Source organism: Mustela nivalis, assembly GCF_964662115.1.
Source record: "Mustela nivalis genome assembly, chromosome: 14".
NCBI lineage: Eukaryota > Metazoa > Chordata > Mammalia > Carnivora > Mustelidae > Mustela > Mustela nivalis.
In genome coordinates this window covers 28,061,731-28,072,150 of record NC_139033.1, presented here as the reverse complement: position 1 = coordinate 28,072,150, position 10,420 = coordinate 28,061,731, and positions in this window count along the sequence as shown.

Genomic DNA, 10,420 nt, shown 5'->3' with positions numbered 1-10,420 from the left:
AGCACATACCTTCCCCAATGTCCATAACCCAATCACCCTCTCCCTACACCCCTCTTCTCAGCAACCCTCAGTATTTTTAATTTCTTAAGGATTCTCCACACGGTTTTCCAAAGTGGCTGCACCAACTTGCATTCCTACCAACAGTGTAAGAGGGTTCCCCTTTCTCCACATCCTCTCCAACATATGTTATTTACTGTCTTGTTAATTTTGGCCATTCTAACTGGAATAAGGTAGCATCTCAATGTGGTTTTGATTTGAATCTCCCTGATGGCTAATGATGATGAACATTTTTTTACGTGTCTACTAGCCATTTGTCTGTCTTCTTTGGAGGAGTGTCTGTTCATGCCCATTTTTTGACATGACTATCTGTTTCGTGTGTGTTGAGTTTGAGGAGTTCTTTATAGATCTTGGATATCAGCCCCTTATCTGTAGTATCATTTGCGAATATCTTCTCCCATTTAGGGTTGCCTATTTGTTTTGTTGACTGCTTCCCTTGCTGTGCAGAAGATTTGATCTTGATGAAGTCCTAAAAGTTCATTTTCACTTTTGCTTTCTTTGCCTTTGGAGACAGGTCTTGAAAGATGTTGCTGTGGCCCATGTCTAAGAGGTTACTGTCTATGCTCTCCTCTAGGATTTGCATATTTTATTCTTACAAAAAAGCAAGGTAGAGAAAAGGAAATGTCACTAAGGAAGAGAAAATACATTCATAGTCCTTACTGAAAACACACACACATGTAAGTAGGGTTGAGCAGTTCAAACCCAGGCTATTCAAAAGCCAACTGGATATGTATGCATGTGCTTATTTTAATAAATCTTGTTACTTTTTCTGGATAAACTACATGGGTTAACATCCTGAGTCATAAAATATGTATATCTAGAAAGGTATTCTCTTTCCTACTTCAAAACTGGATGATAGCTTCTAGAGCTTTTAGGTATTATTAATGATTTTCAGACATTGAGGACTACTTTCTTCAAATATATTGTGACAGAGATATCAAGTTTGGTATCTGGTGGGGGAGAGGTTCTTTCAGAACCAATGATGTCTGCAGTTCTGGAAAATGTCCATCTGTATTGTTTTGTGTATTATATGACTATGAATGTTTCTTCTTTAGAAAAATCCATTCAGACAAATACTTAAAGTTCTTGATATGCACTCTCCTTTTTTAAATTCCTTTTTTTTTTTTTTTTTTTTTTTTACTTTATACTTTCCATAGTTATTTACTGTACACTCTAGGGTAATTCCTTGACTTTATTTTTGAACTAAGAAATTTACTCTTCAGTTTTAACCATTTTGTTATTCTGCTGAAACATTGTATCATTTTAATCTCAGTGACGGTTGGGGTCGATTCCATGTTAAAACATGTTAAGCCCCTAGGGCCTGCCTGGGCCTACTTAGCCATAGTGACTCCATGTTACCTAGGTAGACATTTTGTTGTTTAATAAAAGCCTCAGCAGTTACTGCTCTCAGTTCCAGGTAACTGTTACTAAAACACAACACCTAAAACAAGGCCATTTTGTTGTTTAATAAACGCCTCAACAGTTACTAGTATTGGTTCCATGTAACCGTTACTAAAACACACAGGTAGGAGACATCCAATCAGCCAAAGCCACATATGCAGATGTCTGCGATTGTGCCCTATAAAAACTAGCCTGTAAGACCAAGGGGCGTCGCTCTCTTCGGAGGTGGCCCTGGCCGGTCAGTCTGACTTCTAATGCTTGGCATAGAATAATGCTTTGCGTAACTTTGTCTCAGTCTCGTTTCTTTGATAATGGACCCAATATGACCAATTCCTAATTTCTAACAGCTCAGTTTAAGTTTCTCTTCTATCTCTCTGAGGTTATTAATAATATCTAAAGTTTTGTGCTTTGTTCTTTGAATCTTTGTTTCTTTCAATGGAATACTTCAATTTGGTGCTTCTCAGTTCATTGAATCGTGGCCGTGAATTTAGTATTTAAGATTTGTAGTTACAGGATTGTCTTAATCCGTTCAGGAGGCCATAGCAAAATCCCATAGACCCACATAGCTTTTCCTCTGTTGTTGTGTGGAGAGGCATAGAAGGATGGTGGGAAAGTGAGACAGAGAAAAAAGAGGAGAAAAGAGAAAGAAAGATCCCTCTCTCTCTCCCTCCCTCTCTCTCTCTCCTTCTAAGATTTTATTTGTTAGAGGAAGATAAAGAGAAAGCACAAGCAGGGGGAGCAGCAGGCAAAAGGAGAAGCAGGCTCCCTGCTGAGCAAGAAGCCCACTGCAGGGCTCGATCCCAGGAACCTGAGATCACGACCTGAGCAAAAGGCAGACGCTTTACCCACTGAGCCACCTAGGTGACCCAAGAGAGATCTCTATCTCTTATTATAAAGCTACTAATTCCACTACAAGGGCTTCACTGGCATGACCCTGGCTAACACTAATCACCTCCCGTGGGTCTCATCTCCAAATACTGTGACATTGGGCATTAGAGCATCAACATATAAACTTGGTATGAAAAGAGAGGCAGAAACATTCAGTCCATAGCAATCATGTATGGATGGAATTAATATAGCTAAACCTAGTTTTCTTTCACTCAGTTTTTTCATGGCATTCTTTCTCCATCCTTTTTTCTTGACCCTATTTAAAGTAAATTTCTTACAGCATGTATTTAAGGCATGCTTTTATAATTATTCTGACAATATTTGTCTCTTCATTGGTAAGCCTAAAATATTCGCCATGCCTGTTCTTAAGTGGTAGCTACTATTCAGGGCTCCAGGATCATTAATTCATTTCCTTCAGGATCATTAATCACAGGTTGTAGTATAATTTCTACAGAACTAAAAATAGCCCATTAACCAATAGAAAAGCATGTAACCCAAGATAAGCATTTGTTTCATCTGGAAAGTTTTGATGCTGCTAGGAACTGCAGCTTGGAGGTCAATAATCTGGTGCTCAGAAATACATGAAATATTTGAACTACATGAACTATTGAACAAAACATTGAACTACATGAAATATTTGAATTACAGAAATACATGAACTTTATACAAATTCTTAGAAATTCCAAACTTAACTGTTAGTATCCTAAGCAACCAGATCATGCCTATCACCCAGGTAATAAATACGGGTTTTGGAAAGTATAATGATTAAACAGGCATCTTCATGAGGGTAAACTCTGCAATCAACATGTGAAAAGATGCCTAGCCTTAGTGGTCATTTGAGATGCACCTCTTAATTATTCAGTACTCTTGCAGCTTTACTAGATCAGGAGAAATTTAAAGTCTCATTGTACAAGCATGATGACAATGTAGAAAAATGAGAACAACTTCATTTAGAGAACAATTTGGTCCTGTATGGTAAAATCCCATTGTTCATCAGTCTCCTGGTATCACCATATATCCAGTTCAAGTGGTATAGAGTTCTCTCTTTACATCCCTTAAAGAGCCATGATAAATATTTTCTCTGTAGATTGTGAGGGTCTCAGATGGTGTTAAAATTTTTACTGTAATAAACAATTTTAGAAAATCTCAAAAAAGGGACTTCTATGCTATTTACCCATACTTTTTCTTCTTCTTTGCTTTCTTCTTTCTTGATGTTCTAAGATTTAGCATAGGTTTCCTGATGACAGACTTGTAGTTTCCTTTCACCTGAGAATGTCTTCATAAATTCTCCATTCCTAAAGGATATTTTTCCTTGATAATCTGGTTGGTGATTCTTTTTTTTTTTTTTTTTTTTTTTTTTAGCACTTAAAATGTGTTGGACAATAGTCTATCAGCTTTGATGGTTTCTTATGAGAAATCTACCATTTGAATTGTCTTTCCCCTATAGGTATGAGCTTATTTATTCTGGCTGCTTTTAAGATTTTCTCTTTGTCTTGAACTTTCAGAAGATTCACTAAGATGTGTCTTTGTATGAATTGCTTTGAATTTATCTTGTTTGGTGTTTGTTCACCTTCTTGAATCTGTAGGCTTAGAACTGTTGTCATTGTTCCTACTAGTGCTTTTTCCGTTCTGACATGTGTGTCCCCTTCTTTCCAGGCCTCCAGTGATGTTACTGTTACACTTTTGTACCAGCCCTGCAAGTCCCAGAGACTCCATCCATTTCTTCTCATTCCATTTTCTCTTTTGTTCATCGGATAATTTCTATTTCCTGTATTCAAGTAAAATTATTCCCTTTTGTTCCCTCTGTTATGTTAATCAACCCCATTCATTTTTTTTTTAAATTTTGGTTATTGTACTTTTCACTTTTAAAATTTCTATTGGATCCTTCTTTATATATTTTATTTCTTTATTTGGAACTTGTACTTCTTACTAAGAGTTTCTATTCTTTTATGTTTCTAGTCCATTTGTAATTGCTTGTTGAAGTATTTTTATTATGGTGTCTTTAAAATCCTTTCAGATCATTCTAACACCTATGTCATCCCAGAACTGATGTCAGTTTATCTTTTCTCATTCAGGTTGAGGTTTTCCTGGTCCTGGGTATGATATGTGATCTTTCTATTGAAGTCTGAACATTTGGGTTATCATGACACTCTGGATCTCATTTAAAGCTTTTGTTTTATCTAGCTTTATCTGACATCATGCCAGTAGATGAAGGGGTACAAACACCTGGTACTTCCAGGTTTGGGTGAAAGTCCAGTTTTCCTGATTAGCCTCTGTCATCAGACATGGATAAGAAGCTCCTTATCACTGTCAGAATTCACGCTCCCCACTAGGCTTCTTCTGGAATCATTCCACTGAGAGGTGGAGGGATTTGTTGTTACTGCTACCACGTGGTCTCCACTGATACTCTGGTGTGGCTTCACTCTGTTTTATACTTTCTCACAGCTCTTGTATACTCTGTTCTGTTTTCCCACTTTTCTTTCCATTTTTCTATTTCAGTTTGGTTAGTTTCTAATAACCTACAAGCTCATGATTCATTCTGTGAATGCACGTTGAGTCTACTGGAGATCTCTGGGAGTTCCAACAACTACATCCTCACTCAGCCTCCTCCTGTTAATTGCTTTATCTCCTCAGGCTGTTTTCTTGCCCTTTTATGCGTACCTCCTAATTCTTGGCTGAAAGCTGGACAAATTATATATCACAATAAATACATAAATAATTTTTCACATCTGTAGATGAACAAGGTTTCCTCCTGTTAGGCCTTTAGAGAATGGGCTAGTGTTCATCTAACCCCATTTTGAGTGGTTTGGGTGCTGGTTAATATGTCAGGTTCATCTCAATATCTGATCTCCCTTTGACTTTGGCTGATCCCTTTACATTGTCCCCAAGGGGACCTTGCCTTATCGCTGTCCCAGCTGTGCTTGACCAGTATTTTGTTAGTGTGGCATTGAGGGAATGGGAAAGTAAACCATTACCTGATGTTCTGATTGAGCCCCAGTCTTGTGCAGGCACAGTGAACTGGGTATTGGGAAAGTACCCTGCTCAGGTGTCCTTGCCGGTTCTCCACATAGAGTGCTGGACAGACCATGTATTTCTTCTCTCCCATAAGAGTAGCGTTTTGGGTTTCTTGTCTCCCCTTCGCCCTGATTTCCTATTGACAACTGTTAGCACTATGAGGTCTATTCCTGTATTTGTTTATAATGATATAATGTTAAGTACACAATGCCCGAATGATATTTGTTGAACCAATAAATATTGTAATTACCGTAATATATACAGTGATAAAATATGTGTCACAAAATTTACTTTTTTAGTGTTCTATTTCAAGGTCTTATTTTTTCCTCCAACTTAGAGTTTGACAAAAACTATTATTAGTGAACTATAATAGTTTTTTGTTGCATTATTAATTTGTGTCTGTAAGAGTTTTTTGATGAATGGAATTTCCTTTTTAACCTGTCAATGAAAGAAGTACATGATCATGAAAAATATTAGAGCCCCCATTATCAGTGTTTATAAAATTATTTAATTGACCAACAGTTTTGTAACTCACATATGCATATTTATTCTGGTAAGAGCAAATTATATAGCCTTGAAATACAATTTCATTACTTTTCAGCAAATCTTACATCATGTAAATCCATCAGCCATGGCTATTTTCCTTATTGAATTTGAGAATGAGAAATTTAAGTCCCTTTTAAGCTGTCAGAATGAGAGAATTTCATAAAATATATTAGCAAATGAGAAATATTTAGCATATTTATGGCTATGGTAATCATAGACTGTATTTCAATAGTAAACAGAGATACAATATTAGTAGTAAATCTTTAAAGAGCACTTATTTCTTTATCTATCAAGATTCTTTGGATAACCCTTATTGCCTACGGGAAGAATATAGCTAGGACTTTGTTTTTAGATGACATAAATCAAAATATAAGGAACAAGAACTTCTACTATAAATTAGAAGTAGCATAAATATTCATGATATTTTTATCTAACATAATTCTTCTTTTAAAAATGTTTGTCCCTATCTTGTTGGAAAAAATGACTAACACTATTTCATGCCAAACTTGGAGAAATGATATGCTTAGAGAATTACTATTCTTGTGTGATTCTTTAAAAAATATCTATGTATGGACTTCATCTTTATGATTGTATTGTTTACGTTTATTTTTTCTTCCTGGTTTCCAATTCTTTCTTTACCACACATACTTGCAGTTTGCCCTTGGGAAATGTAGCTTATTTTCACCTTCATGTCTTCATCCGTTAATTGGTGATATAATAGTACCAGGATTTTTAGGGAATTGGATGGTTTCACATTTGTTAATAATATAGATCCACCTTTAGCACATAAGGAATTAATATATTGATATTATTATCCGAATGCAACAAGCTTTATCATTCTTTTTTAAATAAAATTGTCTAGGGGTGCCTGGGTGGCTCATTGGGTTAAGCTTCTGCCTTTGGCTCAGGTCATGGTCTTGGGGTCCTGGGATCGAGCTTCACATTGGGCTCTCTGCTCAGCATGGAGCCTGCTTCCTCTCTCTCTCTGCCTGCCTCTCTGCCTACTCAAATAAATAAATTTAAAAATTTTTTAAATAAAATTGCCTAACCAGAAATGCTTCAATAAGTTACATACAACACATGTGGCATCTGTAATAATTTTGATAGTAGCAACTAGGGTAATGTTTACATCCTAGATTATGATGCTATGTTGAAAAATGCTTTGCTATGAACATAAGTCTCATAATTTGATTCAAAGGATAAGTGAACTCAAGGTGATTTATTGTGTAGCAATATGTAAGTGAGATATACACATTAAAAACAAGCAAATATTTGGTTATAGTCAATGCAACAATATTCAAGAAGGACAATGTGAAATAAGAATGTGGAAGCAAAAACTTTGAAAAGGAATGCTGTCCATAGGAATAGTAACAAGTCAGGTTTAAAATATCTCTTATCAAAATTTATTCTTCATGAGATTTTAATCATTCATTTTGATTAGGTCAGATTTTTTCATAATTTTTGTTACTTGTATGTAGACCTAAGTGTATGTTTGCAAAAATATTTTCTAAATATATATAATTAAAATCCCTTCTCTTTCTTACTGTGGCTTCAGGGACCTGGTTATCTCTCATTGTTAATTTTCCAATGATATGTTCAGTTCTACTTCTGTCCCATTTCTTTTTTTTTTTTTTTAAGATTTTATTTATTTTTTTGACAGAGAGAGAGATCACAAGTAGGTAGAGAGGCAGGTAGAGAGGGAAGCAGGCTCCCCGCTGAGCAGAGAGCCCGATGTGGGACTCGATCCCAGGACTCTGAGATCATGACCTGAGCTGAAGGCAGTGGCTTAACCTACTGAGCCACCCAGGCGCCCCTGTCCCATTTCTTTTTTTACACATTTTCATCCACACCCACTCCAGCAATTATCTAGTGAAGTTACAAACAGAGATACATGTACACAAATAGTTCTACAGATAAAAGTCAATAGTTTGAAATTTGCTCCAGTTATTAAGAGATGATCACCTGCTGTCAGAGTTTCTCACTCCCATTTTTCTAACCTCTTCATTGTCTCCCTACATTGTTTCCTGTAAATACCTGGTAAAGTTAATGCCTGGCACCAGAAGCCAAGGCAAGGCAACATGGTGTAAAGCATGTCTTTAGTAGCAAGAAGAAAGTCACTAAAAATATTAGAATAGTAGTTAAGTAGATATTTTTTAAAACTCCCAAGTGCTAGATTTTGGAATTGCATCCTGAATTCTTTCCTTCAAAGACAACATTGGAATTCGGGGTCTAGACTAACTTGTTAGCCTTGCTGCCTGTTCCTCTGCAGAAGAGGAGAGAGTTACCCAATGGGTATTGTTGGCAGCAGGAAGCAGGCATACACAGTCCCTCCCTGCCAGCCCCCTCTGATCTGCCTGCAGGACACCCATCTGCTGGGCTCTCACTGGTGCTGCTAACGTGGCATGCCCACACACATCTGAGTGCAAGGGACAACTGTGCTTCTGTGTTTCCACGCTAACTTGGAATGCTGTTGTTGTCCTGAAACGGAGCCAGAGCCTCTCAGAGCCTTCTCTAACATGTTGATTTCTGTGTTTCTGTTTGTCTATTTCAACTGTCTGAACTATTGGGGAAAAAATTATCAGTCCCCTTAAAATTGCAACAGGAAGTTTTCATGACAGATGGTCAGTATCTATTTTTACAAGTTGTTTGTTTGTTTGTTTGTTTTTTAAGTAGGCTCCACACCCAGTGTGGTGCCCAATGCAGGGCCCAAACCCATAACCCTGAGATCAAGACCCAAGCTGAAATCAAGAGTCAGATGCTTACCTGACTGAGGCAGCCAGGCACCCAGTATATATTTTTAAATTAATCAATTTCAGAATGTTGACAGTTGGTTTCAGAAATATGCATGAAAACACGTTAGATATTAATATCATACGTATTACTATAAGTTTAACTGAATGTTAATGAAAATTTTAGAGATTCTTTAGTGATTATATTCAAATTTTAATTAAAAAGCAATGACATGGTGAATTTTGCCCTTTTTTAAAGCAATATTTTTCTACTTTGTAGTTTTCTTAGCTCTTTGAGCAAAGATATTTAAAGTTTATGTGTGACTTTTAAGATCTACAATAGTAAAGGAAAATGAACTTACATTTGCAATTTTATATAGGATATTTATGAGTTTTTTAGTCATGTGATACTTTTCTTTAGAAAGTATAGCATATACAGGCAGTGAATTTCTAATGCTCTTTTAGTGAAATTTGGACAGTTAGGTAGTCTAATGGTAATACACTCAATTCATTGAGTCTACTTACAGACTTACATATTGTTGCTGTGTACAAGGAGTTCCTAATCCATAAATAGCCTGGTCACATAAATATGGAATGTCTTAGTAATTTAAGTATTGCATTTTGTTTAGTTCTTTGATTGACAGGTCTTTCCTACTATTTTCTATAAAATGGGCATATAGAAGTGCCTGGGTGGCTCAGTCATTAAGCGTCTGCCTTCGGCTCAGGTCATGATCCCAGCGTTCTAGGATAAAGCCCTGCATCAGGCTCCCTGCTTGGCAGAAAGCCTGCTTCTCCCTCTTCCACTTCCTACTCCCTCTGCTGTGTTCCCTCTCTCGCTGTGTCTCTGTCAAATGAATAAATAAAATCTTTAAAAAATTAAAATAAAAAATGGGCATATAATTGAAAACAAAACTATCCCTTATTGAGACCATGTCTATTTCTGGATATGAAGCAAACTAGAAGACAAAGATATGATCCAGGAAAACCTATAAATGGTTACCCAATCACAGGACAGTAAATCACTCTTGTTTTCTTTGCAATAATTATGATACTGTAGGATGTTGCTGACTGGGGGTAACCCATGCCATTCTCAAAGCTAACATATCTGTGTATTCAAAGTGTCTCTGGTTTAGACCTAAGAGGAAAATCACATAAACCTTAGCAACCAAAGGCATTATATCTGATGTCTGTCTAGGATTCTTAGAATTGAATATACTTTTTATTATATGGCATCATTTACAAACGTACTTACTATTATTTAGAAAGACCTTAAGTTGCCAGCTCCCACAAATGCACAAGATTTAGGATGCATCCCTTTTTGCATATATAACATATGTTCAGGAAGAACATTTTCTTTCATAAAAAAAAAACCTTCAAAATTATGACAAAATGCTTATTGTTTGAGAACTGCATTCCTAAATGCTGACTAATTCTTTTTTCTCACACAAAATAGTCACAAGTGTGCTTTTCACTGTTTTGCAAGATCCACAAACATTGGATCCCCTGTATCTTTAACTGCTGCAGCGTCAAATCTTTACAAGGGCCAAGACGCTCTCTGTACAAATGATATTAAAAAATATTCATTATAAAGGAACCAATATGAATCCTTGGTGATTTTACAAACTTGCCGGTGATTTGATGTATATTTAGCATTGTATGAATAAGGTTTAAAATAAAATTCAAAGGCTGAATACAGAATACTTTTTGGGGGGGGTGTTATGTTATACTCCAGCTGTTTGAGGCCATTTTTTCCCTATGACAATTTCTCATTTATTTTATTGACA